Source organism: Heptranchias perlo, chromosome 4, assembly GCF_035084215.1.
Source record: "Heptranchias perlo isolate sHepPer1 chromosome 4, sHepPer1.hap1, whole genome shotgun sequence".
Classification (NCBI taxonomy): Eukaryota; Metazoa; Chordata; class Chondrichthyes; order Hexanchiformes; family Hexanchidae; genus Heptranchias; species Heptranchias perlo.
In genome coordinates this window covers 20,166,819-20,178,875 of record NC_090328.1, presented here as the reverse complement: position 1 = coordinate 20,178,875, position 12,057 = coordinate 20,166,819, and the positions used below count along the sequence as shown (strand labels likewise).

Here is a 12,057-nt window from a genome sequence, read left to right as displayed (position 1 = left end):
CATACGGCCCCTCGAGCCTGCTCCGCCATTCAATAAGATTATGGCTGATCTTTGGCCTCAACTCCACTTTCCTGTCCGATCCCCATATTCCTTGATTCCCCATGAGTCCAAAAATCTATCGCTCTCAGCCTTGAATATACTCAACGACTCAACATCCACAGCCCTCTGGGGTAGAGAATTCCAAAGATTCACAACCTTCTGAGTGAAGAATTTCCTCCTCATCTCAGGCTGACCCCTTATCCTGAGACTATGCCCCCATGTTCTAGACTTGCCAGCCAGGGGAAACAACCTTTCAGCATCTATCCTGTCAAGCCCCCTAATAATCTTCTATGTTTCAATGAAATCAACTCTCAAGCCCCCTAATAATTTTCTATGTTTCAATGAGATCACCTCTCATTCTTCTAAACTCCAGAGAGTACAGGCCCATTCTACTCAACCTCTCCTCATAGGACAACACTCTCATCCCAGGAGTAAAGTGCTTCACCCCATCAAATTTCACAGGGTCAGACAATTTGCAGATTGTTGGTGGGTGCCCGCCCCAGAATCAATACAGCTGGGGCATCCATTAGGTTTGGGGAGGTGGGGGGAGTTATCAGGAAAACGTAGTGGTGGATAGCTGTTTGAGGGCAGAATCAGCAGGTCCAGCTGAAGCTCAATTTCACAACAGGAACATCTGATTTTCTTTAGTAAAACCAGCCTGAAACACTCTTGTAGGCCCCATTTCTGCCACCGTGATGTACTGCATGCCCACCTTAGGCATATAATACGTTGGGGTATTGGAAGAGGGACTAGCGGGAATTCAGGTGGATAATGCCATCCCTCCAGTCTCATCTCCAGTTCAGATTTCAGGCTGCAAGGCGACAGACCAATAACCATTCATCTCTACCTCCACAGGAACTCCTAGTACAAGGATGAATATGGAAGAAACCCTGCGTAACCAAGTCCCACCCAAAATGCACTCCCCGCCCTTGAATCCACTGATAATGTAACAAATTTTAGGGCCAGTGTATTTTTATAGCATAAGAAGGAATTCTGTTCATTTGTTTTTACATGAGTAAGAAAGAAAGAACAAATAAATGAACAAACTTGCATTTATATAGCACTTTTCACATCCTCAGGACACTCAAAAGGACTTTGCAGCCAATGAATTACCTTAAAAATGTAGTCACTGTTGTTTTGTAGGTAAACATGGCAGCCTATTTTGCGTACAGCAACATCCCACAAATAGCAATGAAATGAATGACCAAGTAATCTGTCTTGATGATGTTGATTGAGGGGTAAATGTTGACCAGGGCACTGGAGTGAACTCCTGCCTTCTTCTTCAAATAGTACTATGGGACCTTTTACACCCGTCTCATCCAAAAGTCGGCACCTCTGACAATGCAGAACTTCCTCAGCACTGCACTGAAGTTTCAGCTGAGATTTATGTGCTTAAGTCTCTGGAGTAGAGCTTGAGCCTACAACCTTGATTTGAATGCAGAAGAGAATGTGAGAGCCTGTTATCCAAAGAGGGCGATATGTTTATAAAGTAACTGCTTACGGTATTCAGTAATTCCTTAAAGATTGGCCTGTCTTGCGAGAGCTGTCACAGACGGTAAAACTGTACTAACCAAACTGTTGGTCACCCATCCTAGTTTCTCTTTTCTTATTTTCTTAATGCCCATTTGTGAAGGGCCTCATTTCTTTTCTGATTAAGGTGCTATATAATCCCTATATAAAATTGCTCAAAAGTGACTACGCACTGTGTGATATTCTAATCATATTTACAATAACACAGATCTATATTTTGTTCACATATTTTGAAACCCCCACGTGCGGACAAAATCACTTTCCTTGCCACTTTTCTGCAGAGCACAAAGACAGTGCCACGGGCTTTGACCCATTTCCCCAACCCTCAGGAAATATAAAGTAGAGAGATGCTCAACAGACCATTAAAACATTTATGGATCAAGCTACCCATTCAAATGCAAACCAACCTCTCTGCAGGGCCTGTGAGACACATCTGCCACACAGCAAATGAAAAGGCGATTGAGTCTGAACAAATAATTCCTTCTACAGAGGTCAGCTTACTCCATCACCTTATCTTTAACGAAGGTTTAGATTCACGTTATTGGTCAATGTGTTTATTCTCTGGAGTTGTTGCTTAAAATGTCGGTCGAATTAATCTCATCTGCACTGAGAGCTTTCTTTGTGGAATGTGTTTAAATTCAGCTTCAAACAGAATGAAATCTCATCTACCTGTGTAAAGCTGAGAGCTGTGTAGTGAAGTAGTATGTATTTAAAATCAAGGTCAGAAGAAGTTCTGCTGGAAATAGCTACCTCAGAAATGTGTGGGTGGGGATTTGAAATTATTATGAGCATTGCCTCTTTCAAAAGAGTGGAGAAACTTAGAGGTTCAGGTCCACAAATCATGAAAAATGGGAGGACAAGTTGATAAAGTTGTAAATAAAAGTTCTAAAAAAAAATTGCATTTATATAACATTTTTCACAACCTCAAGGCATACAAAGCGTTTTACAGCTAATGAAGTACTTTTGAAGTGTAGTCACTGCTGCAATGTAGATAACGCGGCGGTCAATTTGCACACAGCAACGTCCCACAAACAGAAATAACATAAATGACCAGAGAATCTGTTTTAGTGATGCTGGTTTTACTGATTTTACTGATGTTTCAATGATGAAAGACATCCTGTCTGTTCTCTCCACGGGTGCTTCCTGACTTGCTGAGTGTTTCCAGCATTTTCTGTTTTTGTTTCAGATTTCCAGCACCTACAGTATTTTGCTTTTTGCCTAAGCTATACAATTCATCGGTTAGGCTGCAGTTAGAATCTAGTGTCCAGTTTTGCCCTTATTCAGGAAGGTTATGAAAGCTATGTAGAGCGGACAGCAGATATTCACCAAGATGATACCAGGGATGAGACTTAAATTGTGAGGAAAGGCTACAGATATTGGGGTTCTTTTCACTTAAACACAGAAGCTAAAGGGAGATTTCATTGGGAGACTTCAATCAACCAAATGTAAACTGGGAAGAGTCATATTTGGTAGATGGACAGCATGACACCTTCTTGACCCCAGTGCATCAAGGAACCATGAAAGGCAATGCTCATCTTGATCTAATATTCCTAAACGATCCAGAAAATATATAGGATACTGAAGTTGGAGCTCCTGCGGTCAGCGATTACCCAATGATAAAGTTTAACGTGATCTGGGAGTCAGAAGTGCCAAAGACCAGGATCCAGATACGTACCTTTAAAAGGGCTTCATTCATTGTAACGAGGGAACAACTAAAATAGATGGATTTGGAAGGTCTTTCAACAACACATCAGTAGAAGGCAAATGGAGCACCTTTAAAGGTGTTGTGCTGAGCATGCAAGATAAATACATTCCTAAAACTTACAAACTCAGATTAAACAATTGTGACCTTAAATGGATCAGCAAACAAATTAAAAGTGAGAAAGGCTCGTGTGGAGCATAAACCAGTTAAGCCGAACAGTCTGATTCTGTGCTGTACATCCCACGTAATAAAAAGGAAAAATGGCATGTACAAATATTGCAGGGTGAAAGAAGAAGGGGCTCATTCAGACAAATGCACAAAATTGCAGAAATATGTTAAAAAGGTAATCAGAGAGGCAAAAGGAATCTTGGAAAAAAGCATATCAACTGAGGCTTTAACAGTTCAAGATTCTTTGGGGGGCAGGGGGGTTAATCACAAATGTAAATCCAACCGTGCATGTTCAGCCAACTAAATGCCAGCATTACCTCTACATACACTTGAGGGTCCCTAAACCTTGGCTGTTGCCATTCTGTACCCAATTCTCTGAGCCCAGATAAATGGCATATGTCCTTACGGGGGAAGAGAGTGTACCCGTCAGCATCTGTGAAGAGAAAGATGGATAATTTTGAGTTTGGACTTACTTAGCGCAGACGCCTTTAAGGGGAAGCTCGAGGCGTACATGAGGGAGAAAGGAATAGAAGGATATGCTGATAGGGTTAGATGAAGTAGGGTGGGAGGAGGCTCGTATGGTGCACAAACACCAGCATAGACCTGTCGGGCCGAATGGTCTGTTTCTGTGCTGTAAATTCTATGTAATTCTATGTAAGACATTTTTCATTTCAGGTGCTGATGGGCCTGCTATGCATCTGTTTTTATTTTACTAATTAGAAGGTTTGATTAAAATATATTGTGCACATACCTTCTGCATAATCGTTTCCCGATCTATTTGCAGTAAAAGTACAAACTATATTGATGGCATTCGCACGGTGAAGTTTATTTACTGTGGTGCAGTCAGAAGCAAGAGTGCCTGGGGATCTGAGTATTAGTTTCAACCCATGTATGAACACCAAACACAAAGGGCTAATAATTTGTTCAGGCCCGTTTCTGGGTGCAGAATGGGCCTGCGGCTCCCAGCTTGTGCGTCATAAGCTGGAGGCCCGAGGCTCGCCCAAAATTGAGCCCAGGGCTTCATTTCAATATTTCCGGCGAAATGCGATGGCAATCGGACATCCAGAGGCAGCTTGTCGATTTGACAGGGACAGATTTGGGAGGGCTGCCTCCCCAGCAGCGGTCGTCAGGTAGGTCGTGGGGGTGGGGAAGGAGAATAGGAGGGCGCGATCGCAGTCTGGCAGTGGCCTTAAGGACTGCTGTGGAGCTGGGAGGAGAATTCTTGCTACCCCCGGCTTCACGCGAAGATAAATCTACTTACCTTTTTGGTTGAGGTCCCCAGCTGTCCCTTTAAGGGCCGCTGGTTAGTCCGCATTAGGAACCAAAAAACTGAGCGGAGCAGACCTGCCGACAAATTTCAGGGAAAGGTCTTTGAACAGGCAAAAGGCCCCTCACTAACATATTCAAGGAGCCAAATGCCTGTTTAAGGCTGTCGCCCGAGACGCCTGCAAAACCGCTGTTACCAAAATGGCGGAGCCTGTAACACTGGTGCAGATCGGACGCGAGACATTGCATCTCAAAATTGGCCCTTTTTGACCCTGTTTCCCACCCAAAAAACAAGCACAATAAAAACCAATTTCTACCCCAAATGATCTCTGTTTTATACTGAGATTTAAAGGAGCTTCGTAACACAAGTGAAGAAAACAAGATTAATTCTGCAATTGTTGATAAGTGCAGCTTGCCTACAAACTGAAGCAATTTCTGGAATGCTTCCCTTGCACTTCCCAGAAGCAAGATCCATTTCTCCCCCCAGCAACTTTGTAAATTATATTTAAAAAAAAAATATTGCTATCGGCTACTAAAATAATGGTTTCACTTAGCTTCTTGGAATCCTGATCCCAAAATGGTAGTTGTGGCACTCTTAGAAAGAAGCAAGCCAATAAAATTGATTTTTCTTTTTGAAATGAAACCACCAAAATGCAATAGTGCTCACACAGGGCCCAGATATCAAACCAATAAATTTTTTTGCTGATTTTAATTACAAACAGCTCCTTGAAGCACAGTTCTTTTATCACAGGCATGTTCAGAACTAGGATTGCAAATACTGACACTTTGAGAATTCGGTTGATGATATCCTGGAACTGTGTTTTATACTTTATATAATTTAATATTTGGAATTTTACATTAAAGAACTGGTGCTGCCCGACAATTGTGCTTTTTTAAAGACGGGGTAACCACAAGTTTATCTAAGTGTCAGATGTGGCTCAGTTGGTTGCTTCTGAGTCACAAGGTTGTGGGTGCAAATCTCATTCCAGGGACTTAAGCACTTCATCCAGGCTGACAGTGCAGTACTGAGGGAGTGCTGCACTGTCAGTAAGTGCCGTCTTTCAGATGAGACGTAAAACCAACGTCTGCCCTCTCAACTGAATGTAAAAGATCCCATTGTACTATTTTGAAGAAGAGCAGGGGAGTTCTTCCTGGCGTCCAGGCCAATATTTATCCTTCAACCAACATCACCAAAAATAAAAGATTATCTGGTCATTATCACACTGCTATTTGTGGGGCCTTGCTGTGTGTACATTGGCTGCCATGTTTCCTACATTACAACAGTGACTGCACTTCAAAAGTATTTTATTGGCGAAAGCACTTTGGGATGTCCGAAGGTTGTGAAAGGTGCTATATAAATTCAAGTTCTTTCTTTTCTATTGGTCATACTTATCAGGTAAACAGAGGTGGGAAAAAAAGATTTTGATTCTTTGAGAACTATCATAACATTTTGAATCTAAATACATATTAGCTGCTGTCCCAATGCAGTTGGTCATGATGAGTCAGCGGATTCACTGTTTTACAATAATAAAGGTGATGGGGAAAGCATGACGGGAATATAGGATACTGCAAAGCTGCTTTGCTAACTGCCCATTACAGTGCTGGACTCCACACCCAGAAAACGATTGCGCACTATTTTCCATTTTATAGCAATGCAGTAAAGCTCTGGTACTCTTAATTCATCCTGTTTACATTGCAGGGTGGGTTCAGAGCAGTAGTGGCAACACGAACTTCACTTTTCTGGTCAGCACAGGTCAACAGTGGCAAATACCAGCTAGTGGCACCTGGCATCTGTTTAAAGAGGCCCATTGGAAATCTGCCTCAAAGTTGGTCTTAGTGCTTCCAGAGAGACTGGCACCACCTGAGGTATAAATGCAGCAACAATCACATCCTCAATTGATTTAAGTAAACTTCACCAGTTTTTGAACAGCCCCCGGACAGATTACTGTCTGGTCGTCAAGTGCTTCACCTCAGGGGGAAGCGACCAGGGAACGGACATTAAAAACAAGTAGCGCCAACTTTCATATATGATACAAGCAAGAAAATTAGAATTCAGGCAAATTGTCCACAAAGGAAATTTGTGTGAAATATGTTTGTGGGGTCAAAAATGTGACAACTGTAGTTCAAAGATCATTAGTGACTTTGTAAAAGCAATAGATGATTTTTGGTGCTAACCATATCGTGATGAGAAGAGAAATAAAAAAAGAAAAACTTGCATTTATATGGTGCCTTTTACGATTCAGGATATCCCAAAGTGCTTTACAGCCAATGAAATACTTTTGAAGTGTAGCCAGTGTTGTAATGTAAGAAATGCAGCAGCCAATTTGTGCAGAGCAAGGTCCCACAAACAGCAATGAAATAAATGACCAGATCATCTACACGTGTTGGTTGAGGGATATATATTGGCCAGGACATCGGGAGAACTCCCCTGCCCTTCTTCGAATAGTGTCCGGGGATCTTCTACCTCCACCTTCTTCTTTACTCAGAGGGTTATGAATCTTTGGAATTTTCTACCCCAGAGTGCTGTGGATGCTGAGTCGTTGAATATGTTCAAGGCTGAGAGAGATAGATTTTTGGACTCGAGGGGATCGGGTGGGAAAGTGGAATTGAGGTAGAAGATCAGCCATGATCTTACTGAATGGCGGAGCAGGCTCGAGGGGCCGTATGACCTACTCCCGCTCCTATTCTTTATGTTCTTATGTTCTTGTCTGAGAGGGAAAACGGGACCTCAGCTGAAAGATGGCACTGCCAAGAGTGCAGCACTCCCTCAGCACTGCTCTGAAATGTCAGCCTGGATTATGTGCTTCAGTCTCTGGACGAGGGCTTGAAACTTGGTGGCCTGGAGAATGGGACTGGGTGTGTGGGAATAGAGGTCGACTGCAGTCTGGTCAGATCGAAGATCAGTTATTGTTTTTTTATTCCACGTTTAATAAAGTACATGGTTCCAGGACAAATCGTTTCAGTTAGTGAAACACTCCCCTTAAGCTAGATCTTTTTTTGCTTGCCTAGGAAAAAAATCACCAGATATATTCATGTGCTTTCTATTCTTCGTTCAGACATTTCTACAGAATGAATAAATTATGTGATTCCTGAGCTTATTTTAAAACCAGATAAAGTGTAGCACATTTCCTTTTTGGAAAAAATAAACAAACTATTCTTTCCTTTCCCCTTTCAGCCGTCCTGTGGACAGTTGATTTTATGAACAGTGTTCTGGATTTCATTTTAAGAAAATGATTACCTCTCCATGTCTTAGGTCACAATATCATACATGATTTATGTCTCATGCACATCAGTGTAGGAAATAAAAGTAAAATCAAAAATACATAATTCATTATATTACAGGTAAATTGACTGCTTGGAAAACAATACTAAATAAAAACCTTATTTAAGTGACAACTGGCATCCTGTGCTAAACTTCCATAGGATTATTTTCAAAGAACCATTGCATTATTTACCTGCCCTGGGGCAGCATGAACATAAATGCTTCATTTAAATTCACTGTCCTTATACAAAACATACTGCGCTGATAGTTCTTTGTGTCAAGATTTGCTGAACTTTATTGTTTTTTTTTCCCCTCTGTGTTGATAAAGCAATGTGAGGCAGCATTCAGTGGAATGAAGTATAGTGAATCAAATTAATTTCCTTCATGGCTTTCTATGGTGAATTGATATGAAACAAAAAATAAAGTAGCAAACAAGCAGGTGTCTCTCAGGGAAATTTATAGTCACAAATGTTCTTTCAAAGCTCCTAATCTGTTATGCATGGTCATGTATTGCAACTCAAAGCACTCCCAGGGTCCGGTAAAACATCAGCTTCAATCAATTGAACCTGGCAATTTATAGCAAATGGTAATGGAGTCTATGTCAACAGGAGCTTTCAATATTGTTGTCCACTGCTAAAATCTAACTAACCTGTTTAATCCTTGTGTGCATTTGGGAGTACAATATCTCTTCCATTGTTTCCACTCCTCCTGAAAGGCACTAAGTAGTAAGCCTCGGAGAAGGTTAGCCGGATCAGAACAATAGATGATAATGTTGAAATCTGCACAATGCTCTTCCAGTACATTTACTTATCATGCTAAAGGGTAGAAATTACTGCTGCCTATAATAGCAGGTGAATGCTTAACATGTTTGTATGAAATTCGTCTGTCAATTTTAAGGGAAGAATTAACCATTAGTTTTAAACAGGTCAACGTTCCTGCTGAGATAGCAGAACAAAACAACTTGCTTTTATATAGTGGCTTTAACGTAGGAAAACGTCCATACATACGCATTAAGCATTTGTCCAGTATTATTGCCAATAGTAATTTCTACCCTTAATTAACTACTCCTCTTTATAGGGAGGTATGCTAAGACTAATTATAAAAAATATAAGATTTCCGTTTATATAGCACTTTATGTCTCTCAGAAACATTTCAAAATGCTCCACATAGAATAAATTATTTTTCAAGTACAGTGAATGCCATTATGTAAGTAAACATGGCAGCCATTGTGAGCACAACATTTCACAAAAAACAATGAGATGAGTCTCTGTTTCTGATGGTGTCAGTTGAGAAACATTGGCCAGGACACTGAGAGAACTCCCTGCTCCTCTTTGAATAATTTTACGAGATCTTGAATGTCCATTTGAACCACAGCAATAGGCAGATAGGCCTTGGTTCCACTCATCCACAGATGGTGGGGGATGAAATTTGACTTTGGTGTGACGCAAAATGGGCATTGCATTGAAAAGAAAATCGGGCAGGATGTGAAACGGGCTGCCGATTTACGATCGCCTCTTTTGCACTACCTCCAAAGTTGCATTTCATCCCCAGTACCTCCAACATGCACTCCCTCAGCGCTACACCAAGTGTCAGCCTAGATCCCTCACTGAGGCTTAGAAGCTACCACCGACTACAGCCAAGTTGATACTTAATAATAATTATATCCATGATAAGTTTGAAATGCGTACACTGCCTTTCCAATATATTTACTTTGGTTCTGGTGAAGGGTCCCACCCGCAACATTAATCCACTTTATCTTCCAGATACTGACTGACCAACTGTGCAGTTCCAGCATTTCCTGCTTATATTTTTAATTATCTATAATGGACTGAATATTTTACCCAATGCCACAGCGGCTCACAATTAATTTTTAATATTCAACAACAAAAACCAAGCAATTTGCATTTCGACTCAGATAGAGAACCCGTGCATGAGTTAGAAATGGCACTGATGCCTGTGCTTTGCCCAGTTGATGCTAATTGCAGAGCTCAGGACAAGTGGCACAGTGTCAGTTGTAAGGATGTGTTTTAGAGAATCTTGATCTCTCCTGCAACAACCTCTGAAAGGAGTTACGTTTTAAAGCAGTTATTTGGCAAAAAAAAAATCTTTAACATTAAACTTAAGCTGCATTAAACATTGTTGTACATCACAGCAGCATTAATAGTAAACATATATTTTGTTAGAGAATATATTCCATAGATTTCTTAGTAAATGTAACATTAGGTCAGATTTTAAAGTTTGGGCGGGGGGAGGAGGGGTAGGAAGACAGCTTCTGCAGCTTTAATTGCAGTGAAAGAATTTACTGCCTTCAGATGTGAAGCAGTTTCATATTTGCCCCACATCCAGGCCCAAGATGGGCTGCACAGCAAGAGTCTTTGGCCTGGATTTTAACTTGGAGCTGGGAACAGGGCGGAGGTGAAGGGGAGTTTATCGGACACGAAACCCAGAAGTGAAGTTGGCGGGTCAGAATCTGCGATCACAACTTCACTTGGCCATCGGGGAGGTGAGAACTTTGTCATCGGGGAGGGGTCTCGACCTTTAGGGGTTCGGGGGGGCTCGGCCATTTGGATGGGTCTAGGATATTATGGGGGGTGGTCTCGGCCGTCGGGATAGGTCTCGGCTGTCGGGGGGGTCTCGACCATCGGGGGGTCTCAGGGGGAGGGGGGGGGTCGCAACCATTGGGAGGGGGGATCTCGGACATTGAAGGGGGGGGTCCTGCACATCGGGGGGATCTCGGACATCTGGGTGGAGGTCAGTCGATCGTGGGGGTCCGATCACAGCAGGTAAGCTTGTTGGGCCTGGAGGAAACACACCTGCTCCTCCTGGCCCACAAGCAGTGCAATAAAGGCATTTATCTCACGATCTGGCCCTTCTAGCCTCCTTTTCACTGGCGAGATTCACGAGTCCGAGCAAACCACTTACAGTCTCACAAGGACGTGAATTGATGCTATAAGTACCCACCCGCCTGAAATAATTAAAGTCGAGTAGGTTCCTCGCACGCATTAAAACACACCTGGGTTAAACCCAGAAGTAGTTGCGTAGGAGCCGGGTTGCAGACGCGCTCCAAAAATCAAATAATTTAACTACCCACCCGCCCCAACCCACCGGTTCTTGGGGGTGAAGATTCCCTCCATTATCTTTCCCTTGAAAAACTGACGGAAACAGTTGGTAATCTTTTGCTGCAACAAGTTTGTGTCTTAAAAGTTTGGACACATTTTGTGGACCTTGCCAGCTAGAAATATGTGTGCACTTTTTTTTGTCCCCAGTTCTTTATTTCCCAGACAAGGTATAATTTCAAGGAGATAAAAATAGAAGCCATGATCGTTGGAAATCTGTAAATGAAACAGAACGACACAGAAGGTCCATCAGCATTTGAAAGAGGAAAATAGTTGGGACCCAACTTCCAATGGAAGGTCCTCCCTGAACTGTAACCCGATCCTTCTCTTTGAGATGCTGACTGATGTGTTGTACATTCCTAGTATTTTCTACTTGTAATGTTAAGAAAGTTACTTCATGTAACTGAATTAAAACTTAATTTAAGGCCTTTGTTTTACTCTCAAAAGGGAAGTTAGATATTTTATCTTGACTGCAAAACAGGATGAAGCAAAGAAACTTGACAGTTCTCTTGGATTATCTGTTTACGCTGCTGAATTTCTACAGAATGAGGATTTTTCCGCACTTGATATGGGAGACAGAATTTTTTTTCTATTTAGCCAAAGGATAGATTTTTGTTTAATTTTTAAAACCTTGCTTTGTGGAATGCGAACGATTAGTGTTTGACAAAAAAAATTGAGTCACTGCAGTTTAGCACCTGTAAAAGTGATAATTGGTTAATTAGATATTGTTAGGGGATGAAAATGTTCATTATTTTGAAACATCTGGTACAGGTCCCTTCGAGTAAGGGGGGGAGCGGGGGGAGGGGGTAAGAGGTTATTACATCCATTGATAGTTTGCTTTTATTAATTGCTCGGATTGAAATTTTGACTGACTTTCTGGGAGTGGCTTCAGTGCTACTAAATACATTTGACCGGAGATTTTTTTTGTGTAAAGTTCAGTTTACCCCACAAGTGTTAGTCTTGGCTAAGTCAGA

General features: G+C 41.7%; 2 long non-coding RNA genes across 3 annotated transcripts in view; one reads left to right on the top strand and one right to left on the bottom strand.

The window, feature by feature from the left end:
• The window catches only part of LOC137320434 (uncharacterized), a 325,461-nt gene that overhangs the window by 89,614 nt on the left and 223,790 nt on the right, over window positions 1-12,057 (bottom strand). The window lies entirely within an intron of this gene.
• Window positions 1-12,057, top strand: part of LOC137320433 (uncharacterized) — a 55,876-nt gene that overhangs the window by 3,170 nt on the left and 40,649 nt on the right. The window lies entirely within an intron of this gene.